Genomic DNA, 14,633 nt, shown 5'->3' with positions numbered 1-14,633 from the left:
TTCTAACCAGATGGTAACAGATTTAATTAATTCCAAAATCATTTCATGTCCTATATCTGATCATAATTCAATTGTTTTTGAATTCATGATAAAAAATACTCATAATGTTCAGATCAAAAGAATACCAGCATACTTAACTCAACTAAAAGACTATAAAGAATATATACTTTCAGAAGTAAAACATTTTTTAGAGATAAATAATACTCCTGAAGTCTCCATTGTTTATGTTTGGGATGCCTTAAAATCATATCTATATGGACAAAGTATCAGATGGTATAATAATAAAAGGAAATCTTGGGATAAGGAATTGTTAGATATTCAAAGTAAATTAGACTCTTATAAACATAATAATAAAGAAAATATTATGGACAAGAAAGTTATTGAAGAAATAAACAAACTGAATGAGAAATACAAAGAAATTTTAACTCATAAAGTTAAAATAACTTTAGAGAATACAAGTTTTGTCTTATTCAATAAGCCCCAAATACTTACATAGACTTAAAAATAAAACAAAAAGGTTGAATAAACAAAACCATATCAAAGAAATCTTTTCTCTAAGGAAAAAGAAGAATGTTTCTAGTATACCAGAAATACTAGATGAATTTAGAAATCACTTTCACAAAATTAACCATAATAACATTAACATGGAACCTAAAGATAAAATAAAGGGGTTTATAACCACAAACATGAATAAAATGCTTAATAAACAACAGATTAAACTATTGGACACGAGTATTTCATATACAGAAGTTATTACACAAATAAATAAGCTTAAATCAAACAAAGCATCGGGTAATGATGGTATTATACCAGAGGTATATAAAATCCTTTCTAAAAGTACATATTCATTAATACATAAGGTTTTTATTTTGGCCCAAACTGAGTTAATAACCCACCAATTTTAAAACCAAATAAAGATCCAACGAGATTTTCTTCATATCGGCCCATCTCATTACTTAATGTTGATTATAAAATGTTTATGAGTATCTTTGCTGATAGATTGAAGACAATCATTCCCGGCATTATAGATATAGATCAGACAGGCTTCATTGTAAATAGAAATACTTTTGATAATATAAGAAGAACTTTAACATTAATAGATTTTGCAAATAGGTAAAAGAAAGATTTAACACTTATTAGTCTTGATATAAGTTCAGCATTTGATTCAGTAAGTTGGGACTATCTGTTTACCTTAATGAAGTGCACAAACTTCTCAGATGCATTTGTAAATCTAATTGAGCATTTATACAAAGGAACGTTGGCTTATATTAAGGTAGGAACATATGTTTCACAAAAAATACCCATTCTTAAAGGTACAAAAGAAGGATGTCCACTTTCTCCACTATTATTCACTTTAGTAATGGAGCCTTGGGCTAATTTGATCAGAAACAGTACTGACATAGAGGGTTTTGAAATAGATGAAAATACAACATCCAAAATTCAACTTTTTGCAGATGATGTTCTAATTACATCAGCAGGATCTAATTCTTCTATGCAGTCTCTATTTGATAACATGATGAATTTTAAAAGTATTTCTGGTTTAATATTCAATGAAGAAAAACCTAAAATACTACCTATATATACGAAAAATATTCTCATTAGTGATTTTACTAAATATGTACCCAATTCAGGTCAGATAACTTATTTAGGTATAATACTATCTAAAGATATTAAATCTATTATATATAATAATTATAATACCTGTTTTCTTAATATACAAAATCTTTTAATACCTGGAATAATATGTTTTTACTATGGAGGAGAGACTTACAATTATTAAAATGATAATATTCCCCAAGATTTTATACTTAATACAATCAATAATACTTCCACCTACAAAAATAATTATCAAGAAACTGAATATACTAATGTTAAATTTCCTATGGGCACCTAATAGACCTAGGATTGCATTAAAGAAACATACTAATAGCTGGTCTCAAGGGGGTATTTCTTTTCCAGACTTTAATTTATATACTATCTCTTCTATTGTAAAAGTTATTACTTTATTAATAGATCAGTCATATGTCACAAAATGGAAAGATTATTGGGAGCTAATTAGTATGCACTTCATGAAAATCTCCTTAACACATAAACATATGATTGTAAATAACTCCATGTTATGGTTACTAAAGGAATTTTGTACTTCACCTATTACACCTAAACATATGGTTTGTTACCCATTAAATATTATTATTAGTTATCGTAACTTTATATTCATGCACCCTAAGTATAGGGAATGGAATTTTATTGTATTCCCTATAATGTATACTCAGGGTATACTTTTGTCATCTACTTCTGAAGGAACTCATTTAGCTATAGATAATGATCTAAAGTACTGGTATCAGTTGATATCTGATAATAAAGTTAAAAATCTAGATTTCTTAAAACAAGAATTTGATCTAAGAGAAACTTGCTGGTTAGAGGTTCAGACCTTTAGACAACATCTCATTAATAAAATAGATCTAATGTCTATAACAGTTAAATAATCTATTCCAACACTGATTGATTACTTGATATTAAATTTACAACATTAAGTTTCTGATAAAGGTAAACTTTCATACATACATAAAATTATCAGACAAGAAACTTTTTACAGTGTAGATTCATACTGGAATTATTTCACTTCTATTAATGGGGACCCACCAAATCAACAAGATAAACAATATATATTGGAATCTGCTTATAGAACTACGTCTTCCATTGTCTGGAGACTTTATACATGGAAATTTTTACATAGATCTTTTATACACCTTTGATGATGAATAAAATAAATAATAAAGATAATTTATGTAAGAGATGTAATGTAGAAATTAATGCTGACTGGGCTCATATGTTTTATGACTGTATAAAATTGAAAGAATACTGGAAGTCAATTAATGAATTTTTGCAGGGTCTTTTTACAGATAATTTCATTATTTCTAAATCTCTTATATTATTCAACACACCTGTACCTCAAAGTGTTAAAAAGGTTAAGCTTCCCTTGTTATGGTCTATTCTAGCAGTGGCTAGGAAAATAATAACTAGAAATTGGATTTCAGATACACCTCCTTCGTTCAATGAATTTAAAAATGTTATGAATATAGTGTGCCATATGGAAATAAACACAATTAGGACAAGAACAAATAGAAAAACATCTTATTATATTGTATGGGATAATTTACAAAATTTGTTAAAAAATTTTAATTTCAATAGCATGGTATTTTAGTTTAATTAATTGATCTGATTGTAGTGGATGTCTTTGTAAATACTTTAGTTGTTTTGTTGAATATTATAATAATACCTATTTTTAATTACTTGTATAAAATTGTTATGATATTTCTCTTTTATGTTAAAACAATAAACCTGTTTTGAAAAAAAAAAAAAGAAATTAATGAAGATCACATGTCTTATTTATTATTCATGGCAGTCCAGCAAAATTTAAGATAAATAGTAGTGCATGCACAACGGTAATGCCATGCTCATTAACTAAGGTGAATATAACTCACATATGCATATTCATGCTTAGCGTTCATTTTGAGAATATCTCCTTTCAGTTTCAGTTAATGTGCTAGAACAGAACACAAGAGGCTTCATTTTACCATCAATCTTTTGCAATTAAGCTGCTCCAATACTATAACTGCTAGCATTTCTTTTACTATGGTTGATTTACTGATATTGTAATAGGTAAGTAACAATGTGGACACCTACATGAATGTAACCTTTTGGGAATCCTCTTCCTGAATGCTACCCCATGGACACACTACATCTCCTCTTTGCAGTTCTGATAGAGAATGAAGTGATATCTATAATCCTGGCAAGAATTTTGTCCAGACAGTTTGCCATGCCAAGCATCTGTTGGACTTCCTCATCATTACATAGATCTTTTAACTCATTCATGGCTTTCACTTTAGTTAATAAGCCTGGGCAGCTTTCAGCTACAGATGGATCATAAACTAGTGTTACCAAGGAAAAACTTGTTTGATTTGGAGATGATGAAGCCAAAATGATTTAATGTAAAAGCAGTTTATATTATGGGTGAAAACTTTTAGTGGCAGATATCCATTCTAGTAGTCCAGTGACTTGATAGTTCAGTCATATACTGAAAAAGATGCAAATGAATTTGTGCAAGTCATATTATTTAGCTGAGTATTAACTTCCTGTAGGATGAACATTCTTAGAATATCAACTAAGACAAGATGCAGACCTGCAGACTAGAATTGCTTATGCTCATAATGTACCAAGTAGCAGGCACAGACAATTCTTTCAATGTATAAATACATTTTTGGGAGATCTCACTTGTCAGAGCACAAAGGTCTCTTGTTGTACTAGGACTGCACTGTTTTGCCAAATTTGCAAAGAGCAGAAGTTCTGAGACAAATCTATGAAAGACACTGAGGGTTGATCAAATGCAAAGTGGGAGTAAAATGTCTGTATGGTGGCTAAATATCATTGTTGAAATAACACAAATTGTGTTCATTGTCAGTTTTTTTATTGAATACAAACCAGCTCAAAGGAATAAGAATATATCATTATGAGTCAGTTGCCAAAAGGTATATGGTATATATTTGTTGCAGGGATATGTGAATATAATGGGAAAATTACCTGGTAGCAGGAGAAACAGGTGTACAAGCATATTTTTACTCTGCCTGCTTCTGGGTTATTTCTATGCATAATATAAGGGATAAAAACTACCATGGGAATGTAAGGCAAGGTTTATTAAGATCATCTCAGATCAATAGTCAAGCAATTACCTATGAACCTATCAACCTAGTATTACTCAAATGACATTTTGACAGTCATCTGGCCCAGAGTAACCAGTTAACAAGCCATATCTCAATTTAAGATAATGTTTTATACATGAAAAATTCTTATCATACTCGCAATGACAATAGGATTCATTTCATGCCCATGAAGTTTCAGAAATTAATAAAGCAGTATGGGTTGGTCCATACAGCAGACCAACTGAGTGAGCAGTAGAAATGGCTAAGAAAATCCTTTAACAGCCAGATCCACACATAGCTCTAATGTCCTATACAGCAATATCACATGATGCAACTGTTGTGAGTCCCACCCAGCTAATGCTGAGGCATCACATTTGAACGTTTATTCCAATGCTTGAGACAAAGCTGTTGCCAGGCACTCTTCCAAAAAAGACTGTTGATCAAAATTACCAAAGGGACAGATCCAATTTTAATATTTTTATGTCAAAAGTCATTCAGTTCATTTCTTACCCAAAATGAACCTACGTCAGACAAGGTAAATGATGGGAGATGACAGGCGTGACTGTTGTCAAATCCTCAGAAGAGAGATGTAATCCAAACTGACACATAAGTAGACAGAAATATGTCTACACCATTCATGAGATGTTGGAACTGAGTAGACAATAGTTACATCTGGATAAGAAATTGACACATCCAAGAATATCAACAAGAAGTGAGAGAACTAGATTCTGTGTTTTTAGAGTTTAGTGAGTGGCCTAGTCACAATGTATGTGAAACAGGTACATCCATACCTCTCAACCTCTTAGCTTAAGAAATCTGTACAAAGCCTGAAATAATGGGGTGAAAAATAGGGACAGATATTAAATATTGCTCTTATAAACTTAGAAAGATGTTGGAACAGTTGGATTTCTGTTAACATGCATTTTCTAAATTATATAAAACCTGAAACTCAAATGTATGTCATTAATTAGTGATGTCAGTCCTCAGTGATTTGCCAGAAAAACACACATTTTATAAGGAATAGACCAAAAATATGAGGCAAAAATCTGGACATTCTGCGAAAATCTGGACAGTTGAGAGGTATACTGACAAGCCCCTGCAATACACAGTAAGAGTTACTTCACAAAGGTGTGAAATACTGAAATCTGTAATAGTTCCAGAAACAAATAAGTAACAAATCAACTGCTAACAAGAAAATATGTTTTGAGACTATAGAAGTCTAAATATTTTCTGTGGTAGTAAACAATATAAACTGTTCTAAAGCAATTTAACATGCTTTTCATGATACATACTTTTAAAATGAAAAGCATGTACCTAGAAATTCTATGTAGATGTGTACAATATCATAAAATCAAAACATAATGTAATTCTTTTATTAAAGGGGGGATATGTGGTGATGCTGGATTACCACGATGATCTGTGCAATTGGTGGTATACCGATAGTATCTATGTAAACTGGTCTCGGGTAGTGTTGAGCTGATTTTGGTCATGGCAGGACATGCATGGTTCAGTGTTCTACTTGTAACTGGTATGAAAATAAACCCAATAAACTCATACACAGTAATTTTGCTGTCTTGCTTACCTGTTATCTTAACATAGGCATGACAGTAGACATCTAAGTTTGGCAAATGAAATATGATTTTGCTCATTACTGATGCTTAGCTACAATATGTTTTTTTCTTCTTTTTGTTCTTTATAAATGTTGGTGAATCATATCCCAACATTATTTGTCTTTCTAGTATAAAGTAGGTACACATAAATAGAGATTATACATTAAATAGATATATACTCTATAACTAAAGTCAAAACATTCCTAACAGGTTTGCAAAACTGAATTCTTCAAATATATGTTTGATAGAAAACAAATAGATCAAAGTATTTGCTAAAGTCTCAGGCTGTGATTTATAGATGCAGTATGCTTTTGCATGAGAAATGGCCACACATAGACCTATTGCAATTCAAAGTACCAGCTCATATATACAGCATCATGGAAAACAGTGATCGGATAGGTGTATGCACATGATCATATGGCATGCAGGTAAAGACACACACAGCTTAATAAATGCATAATAATTTGCACGTGTGGTTCTGAAAGTAGGTCACATTTACTGACACAAAGCTAGATGACACACAGCCAGTTGTATGACAGTGTAATAGAAAACAGCACCCACAAACTTCAGAGCTACAACAAGCAAAAATGCTATGAGCAGCAGCAGTCCCCACACAGCATCATTTACTGTGTAAACATACTAAGAGATCATCAGCTGAATATCCATTTTGGAGTGGATAAAAATATTTTTTGGCCATTTGCAGGCATATATCGCTCATGATTTGGTGGAATGCATGGCCCTCCAGTGACACTGTAGACCAATGAATGTTTCACTTTGACAGTGGTACAGTGGTAGCTGAAGGGTCCTTTCTCCGACAAATAGAGATTGCATTAGGTATGTCATAAGTATGAGCCTTTAGAATACTCAGTACATTCCTCACTATGTTACTTACCCATGTGGATGAATATATCCATTTCCCCAACACCCAAGAGGAGAGAGCCACCGTAATGCATGGCTTTTGTTACATTTCCCTCCTCCTCAAATTACTGGGTGATATAGATTGCAGAGATGTTATAATAAAAGCCTCAGCTGGTGCCCAAGGACAGCACTGTGTCAATAAGAAGACCTATAGTTTTGTCATCTGCAAAACAGTGTGCAGTGCAAAGGGGTTGATGACCAATGTGTTTACATAGCAACTTAACAAGGCCAGTGACTCACACATCACAGAGCATGTGTTTGCCTACTGAAAGCACAGTTCTGGTTACTAGATTTATCTGAGTGACACTTCAATATGCCCCAGTCACAGTATGCCAGCTGCATATAGCATGCTACATGGTGCATAACACTCTTACAAGAAATAGTGTCATCCTTACTGAGGACCCATAGACCTCCTACAGCGACACCAGTAACAGCCACCACAAAGATTTCATCCAGTGATTACAGTAAGTCAAAGATTCAGTTAGTGTATCCTGTCCCAAAACCACCAGACAGAATCAGGCACAGAACATCACAGTACAGGCAAAGCAGAGGTATGTAGTCTAGCTTTATGAGTCCTAAAGTAGACACAGCAACAGCCCAATGTCACAAAGAACACAAACATGTTAGTTGAAGCCTATGCTAGGCACTGCATGACTGAGTCACAGTTTGATCAAGATATCTCCAGATGTACCACACAGTAGGGAGAAAGGGAAAGTGCAGTTGGTTGCAGCCATCACCATTTGCAGAGGTGCAGAGATCACAATGATGTAACTAAAAACACAACTTGAGTGGATGGCCATGTCACCAGAGCAGGAGATGGAGTCTTGTAACAAGGGATATACTGTGCTATAGACAATGTGTTCTGGAAATGGCAAAAGATAAAGGGTGCCACTATATGACCCTGCCAGGATATCATTGCCACTACATGACCATGACAGGGTGTGGATGCCACTACATGACTATGACTGGGTGTGGGTACCAGTATCTGATCATAACTGGGTGTAGGTGACACTACGTTACTTTGTCTGGAAGTGGATGCTACTAAGTAACCATGATCTGGGACCTCTGCCCTGACACAAACTGGCAGGACTACAGGCCCAACATGACAATAATGTTGTGCAACTGTAGAAATGTCACCTTATGCTTTTAGCTAATGAGGTGTACTGCCCCAGAGATTGCCACTGTGGCCACCCATGACACAGAGTAGTGGAGTGTGATACTGCTAGAACCACAGGTGCAGACTGTGCACCCCAAAATGACCACCCAATGTGACTGTTCTGATTACATACTGTCCCTGATCACAGACATTAAGTGGCAATTATTTTCCTTTGCAATGAGATGGATATCACAGGAATGTGTGCCACCATAGGCTTCATGAGACCTAGCATGTCATGGTGTCTAGAGTCCATTGTTTCATGATGGTGTCAGTATTGTCCCTGAATGACATTTCATGGATGCTTCATAACACAGAAGTCATACCCATATCAGCATGTGTTGCAACAGAGTACACAAATGATAGCTCTACACTTCTGGTAACTGATCCATAGTACCACATGCATACCAGGATCTGACTGTGATATGTGCTGGGAACCTCTGTCAACTATCATATAATGGATATACCCATATTACTCCTCTGCTGCTATGGTCAGATGGGGAGCTGTGCTGATGCATTCAGTCATGGATGAACCCCCCCCCCCAACATACTGAATGGATATGGTGACTGCTCATGCAGTACAGGCTCATTTCTGGTTGTGACTGAGGATGCAAAGAGTAGAGGACCACACCGGGGGGGGGGCAGGAACTGCCACTGTGTCCTGTAACAGTGGTTTGTGTCACTGTCTCACTGGCAGATGCTGCACAGGTGCTAGCATCAGCTTGTTGTCCAGTTCTAGCTTGTTCATAGGTTCATATGTGCAGGTGTTACCCCAGCAGTGCTATATCCTGTGAATACATAGTACAGAATAAAATTGTATACATTTGACTATCACTGCTGCAAGTGAGGCCCAGTGGTATGCATGTAAAATGGTGTAGAAGAAACAGCAGACACTGAATAGACACATCCCCACTATCATTCTTATGTTTCTGAACAACTGATGCCACTTTAAGAAACACATGCATTACAGTGCCCTTGCTGCACTACATATATGCATCATTGCTGTATGCATTTACTATGGCTACTAACCTGGGCATACCCTTCTGAGTTATGAGATGGCTAGGTAATTCCAACATATATGTCCACTCCTCAAGGTATGATACTGACACATCTCTATGCAGGATCACTGTCTCTAGGAAGTCATCCACACATGCTAGGCGTTCAATGAGAGGTGACCCCACTCCACTGGCTGACTTTTTTGCTACTATACCATGTGACTCCTTGCAGGCCCACTTTCTCCTTGTGGTGACACATCTCTGTTATTGTTGTGCTGTACAAATTTTTCCACCCAGAAAAATGATGTCATAAACCACAGTCTCCCACAAAAGCTAGTGGGCAACCCTTATCTCCAACAGTTGCCACCCATAAGTCCTAAGGGGCTGCAAGAGGATGTCATTCTCTGCTCGACTGAAGTAGTCCATCCAATCTCTGCCATTCTATCTCTTTAGAGAAAATGATGCTAGCTATGTAAATAAGAAACAATTCTGCAAGATAGTGATGGCTGGGTACAGTAAATTGACAAATACACAAAGTAGATTGGAATGGGTTTTCTGTCAAATACAGGCTGCATCTGGGACAGAAACATAAGACGTACATAGCTAACAAACTGAATTAACAAATCTTTCCATACTACTGTGCTTCTTCAAGGCTGCAAAATTGCTTCGTGTCTGCCAGAAATTTCCTTCCTACTGCTCAATTTATTCTACTACTGGTACTTTTCAGTGCATGGCTTAGAAATAAAAATCCCACTGTGGCTACTAAAACTGCAAATGTATAGGAGTTTGTCATGTGCATGCAAGTGGACTCAGATTGATTAAATGTCTATAAATCACCCTATCTTGGTGAAGTGCAAGGGTGACATGAATCACAGTTAAGATCCACAGATTGTGCCTGTGTGCTCACAATGCATGCTTATATACACATATTTGTAGATTCATCAGTGTATACAAGGCTAATGACCACTGTGGCATTTATAAGCCTAGCCAAGCATCCCAATTTCATACTACAAGTTTATGTGCCTCAGTGCTTATTTTTATGAGTATATGTAAGCTAAGGCAAGATTTATAGGCTGCATCTGTCCATCAGAGACATTGGTGCTAGACCTGGGGTGTATTTCCAATTTCCCATCCACTGGTCAAGGTTTCTTTTGAATAGGGTTATGGAAGAACTTTGCTTCACATAAATGGGAAGCCTGTTCCAGAGAAGGGGAATTCTCTGAGACACATACCTGTCCTTCAAACTTGTCCTATTTATGTTGCAAGCAAACTTAAATTCCTAAATGAAGTAATTCCAATGCTATTTGTTTTGCAGATATGCAAAAGGTCCATCAGAGTAGGAACCGAGGATGTGTTATATACTAGGCATAGATCACCTCTCCACATTCTGCAGGAAACAGAGTATAGAGATAGGGCTTTGATGCGATCTACACAAGCCATGCTGCTTATGCCCTGTATTCTTTTTGTGAGGAACCTTTGTGGGCATTCCAGTTGTTGCATATACCTGGTCAGGTACATACCAAAGGAGGAGTTGTACTCCATGGTGGACCTGATGAGGGCTAACTACAGAAGAACAATGACTTCCTTGGACTTAGATGCCATGCCTTTGTTTATAAGATAAGCAACAAAGAATTATTTCCTTACTACCTTAGACACATACTGATCAAAAGCCAGGTTACTAGCTACATACATACCTAAATCCCTGTCTACTGGTTTTGCTCATAGGCAAATTATATCAAAGGCGTAAATTCCTAGGATGACTGACTTCTCAAAGTGTATTATTATACATTTCTTGGCATTGAGTTTTAAGCTGTGGCTTTGGCACCAGTCATTTGTCTATGTTAGTTCTTCCTGTAGGATGTTAGTGCCTTGGGGGGATTATATGACTGCTCCTTGTTTGCAATCATCTGCAAACTTGGTGAGTCAGAGGGCATTGACATTGGGCTTGACATCTGGGAAGGAGATGCCAAAAAGGAGTGGATCTGGCACAGAGGCCTGTCCGGCCTCTTAGTGGAGGTGGCCTCTCCTGTCATAACTTCCTAGGTCCTATCCGAGAGTCAGCTGGCTATCCAGGGAGTAACAAAACAGTTTATGCCTATATCCATGAGTTTGTTTACAATGCCTAAGTGGAGTATTGTATGAAAAGCATTCGCCAAGTCAGGGTAGACAGTACACATCATTTTACCCATATCCATTGACTTAGTAATCTTCTCAAAGAAGTCCACCAGGTTGAGAATGCATGATCTGCCCTTGACAAAACCAAACTGGGTTGAAGCCAGTGATTAAATGTTTTGTATGTCCCTAATAATCATTTTCATGGTAATTCTTTTGGTAGCTTTACATTTGAGACTAGTCAGACTTATGGATTTGTAGCTCCTGGGGTGTGTCGATGGCCTGCCCTTATGCAGAGGGATAACCTTTGTAGTTCTCCATTTTCATGGCATAAAGCCTGTCTGGAGGCCATGGTAGAACACTGAGTCCAGTGATCACAACAAGTCATGTTTCAGACTATTTAGGAGGCATCCGGAGATGTTAGTGGGGCCACTGATGCAGTGCTTCTGACTTTAGAGAATGCATCTAGGATCTGCTCCTTGGTGATAGCTGCGGAGGGAGGGTAGCCAGAGAGGAAGGCAGGTAAACCTTGAGCTGAAATTGCTGGCCAATAGATTTTGTACATCTTCTAGCTCAGTGCATGCAGTCCATTTACAATCAGTTCTGCACACTAATATGTACTGCCTTTGAGGTTTCAGAAGTAGATAAAGAAAGTCTTTTGGTTGTCTTTTGCCTGGGAGGCCAGCTTTACCTCAAATTTGACTTTAGAAGACTTAATTTTCCCTCTCTTAATTGTTTGTTTAGATTTATGAGAGTGTTTTTATCATGGTGGGCATAGCAGTACCTAATTTTGGCTATGACCTTCTTGTACAAACAGTTTATGTTTGGATTCCACAAGGGTGATTTGTTTTTTGAGTTAGTTCTGGGGTTATACAGCTGTCTGTATGTATTTGGTGACATGATTACACAGGGATTCTGTGAAGAAATCTACATAGGCAGTGGTGTTCTCAGGGTTTGGGGTATTAAAAATTTGACAGGTTATCACTTAATAGTAGGAACTTTGCCTTAGAATAGTTCCTAAATGTTACAGTGTTAACTGGGATCACAGCATTGATTTTTATTATGAAGTGGTCTGACCTTACCAGAGAGGACACTACATTAGGGAAAGCACAGCTTTCTCACATGCTTGTGAGTACCAGGCTAAGTATGTTTGCACCCCTAGAGGGCATATGGACTATTTAGTCCAAGGTGTTCAGGGTTACAAAATACAGGAATCACTGGAACTGTAAGTTTTGGGGTCCATAAATATGGTACTGGGTTGAATGGTGAAGTCCTCCACTAATGAGTTATGGGTTTCTAGGATCATAGAGGGTGACCTATAGCTAGCATGAATATGATATGGGAATTTGTGCCTATTGAAATCTGGATATAGAGAAGCTCAAGTGTGTTATTCTGTCTGAATAGTCTTAAGTTTGTTGTTGCTGTAGATTCAGACACCACCAACTTTGGTCCCTGCCTGGGAAGTAGCTGGCCTGAACGTGTGGAAGGCATTGCAGCTCTCCACTGCCAGGATGCTCTGCATGGCTTTAAACCATGTCTCAGTAACTGTATATATGTTCACATTATCTAAGGCGAGGAGAGCCTGGAGGGAGTGGAGTTTCTTTTTTTAGGCTCCAGGCATTGACCAGTAACTCTTTTCCCATGGGTTGGTTTTGCTACATTGTAAAGTTTGTCAATTTGGCACTGCATAAAAAAGGCACTATGGGAGAGGACGATGTTTTAGCCAATATTTGAAAACCTAGAGGATTTATGTGCTAGCCATCCATGGCAAAGCAATGTTATCTGTTTATCATAGCCTCCTGTGCTGGCAAATACTGTTCCCCCTTGGAATGACACCAGAAACTAAACCAATTATTGAAGTCAATCATCGTTTGCTCATATTGTGGCATCATCTTTGATGAAGGTAGAATACTACTCAATGAGGAACATACAAGCCTGGGACACATAGCCTTAGGGCTTCTTAATGCCTGTATTTATATAGTCCAGGGAGGTACATCTCAGGTCATTTACACCCACATGGACTGTGGGTGAGTCATATTTGTAGATGTGGTTTAACGGCGTGAGTGCATGGGTGATTTGGTGGATCCTGGCCCCTGAAAGACAACTGACTGTGATTTTCTCCTGATTTAGCCTGGGACATCTGTATGTTTCATAGTAGAGTCTTTGATAATTAAAATACTGGGTTGTGTGTTGGCTTGCCTTATAGGCTATATAGATGAGGGTCCAAAGGGCATGGCTATATGTGTTGTGCTCGGTGTTGTTTTGGTGGAGTGCTTTTGGGGTTGCTGATGACTCTTTTTGTCAAATGAATGTCTAGGAGGTCTTTGGGACCTCATGTTGTCTCAACATGTGTCGGTCTATATCATACCTCTCAACCTTTTAGTGCAAGAAACCTGGACAAAGCCTGACAAAATGGGGGGACAAAGGCCAAGAACAGGGGCATATTTTAAATATTGCTCCTATAAACTTAGAAAGTTGCTAGAGTAACAGGGTCTGTTTTAACATACATTTTCTGAAGTATTTGAAGTCTGAAACTCAAATGTATGTCATTATTTTGTAACTTCAATATCATTCCAGCCATTTGCCAGAAATCCACAAATTTTATGAGGAATAGACCAAAAATATGAGCTAAAAATCTGGACATTCTGCAAAAATCTGGACAGTTGAGATGTATGATCTGTATGTTGGGTTAGTACTATGAGTGGTAGGTGTAATGCTTATGTTACTGACATGTACCTCAGAGCAGTGTTAAGCTCTGCTGCACATGATTCTGAATTCGCATTTACGGCATTATTCTCAGGCTGACATCTTGTTTTCTGATGATATTTGTTGGAATGGCTGCCAGGTTAAGTAAACTGCAGAGAGTACCTGCCTGGTATGAAAAGGAGAGCAAAATCATGCTCGTTCTTATGCAAAGTCAGTTCAGGGATAGTTTGCTTTGAACATCTGTCAGTCATGTTAGAAAGATGTATGTGTAGATGATTGGAATGACCTTGCTGGACTTTTTACTGAGGCCACTGACATCCCCAAACCAGTAAGCAGTGCAGGCATGATGAGTAGCAATGCCACTACCATGAAGATCTCTGGCAGTGGGAAACAGAAGTTAGGCAAGTGTGCTCAGAATGGAACAGTAATTGTCTGCCAT

This window comes from Protopterus annectens, chromosome 5.part1 (genome assembly GCF_019279795.1).
Source record: "Protopterus annectens isolate FY-2018-M chromosome 5.part1, PAN1.0, whole genome shotgun sequence".
Taxonomy (NCBI): domain Eukaryota; kingdom Metazoa; phylum Chordata; order Ceratodontiformes; family Protopteridae; genus Protopterus; species Protopterus annectens.
Note: the sequence above shows the minus strand (reverse complement) of the source record.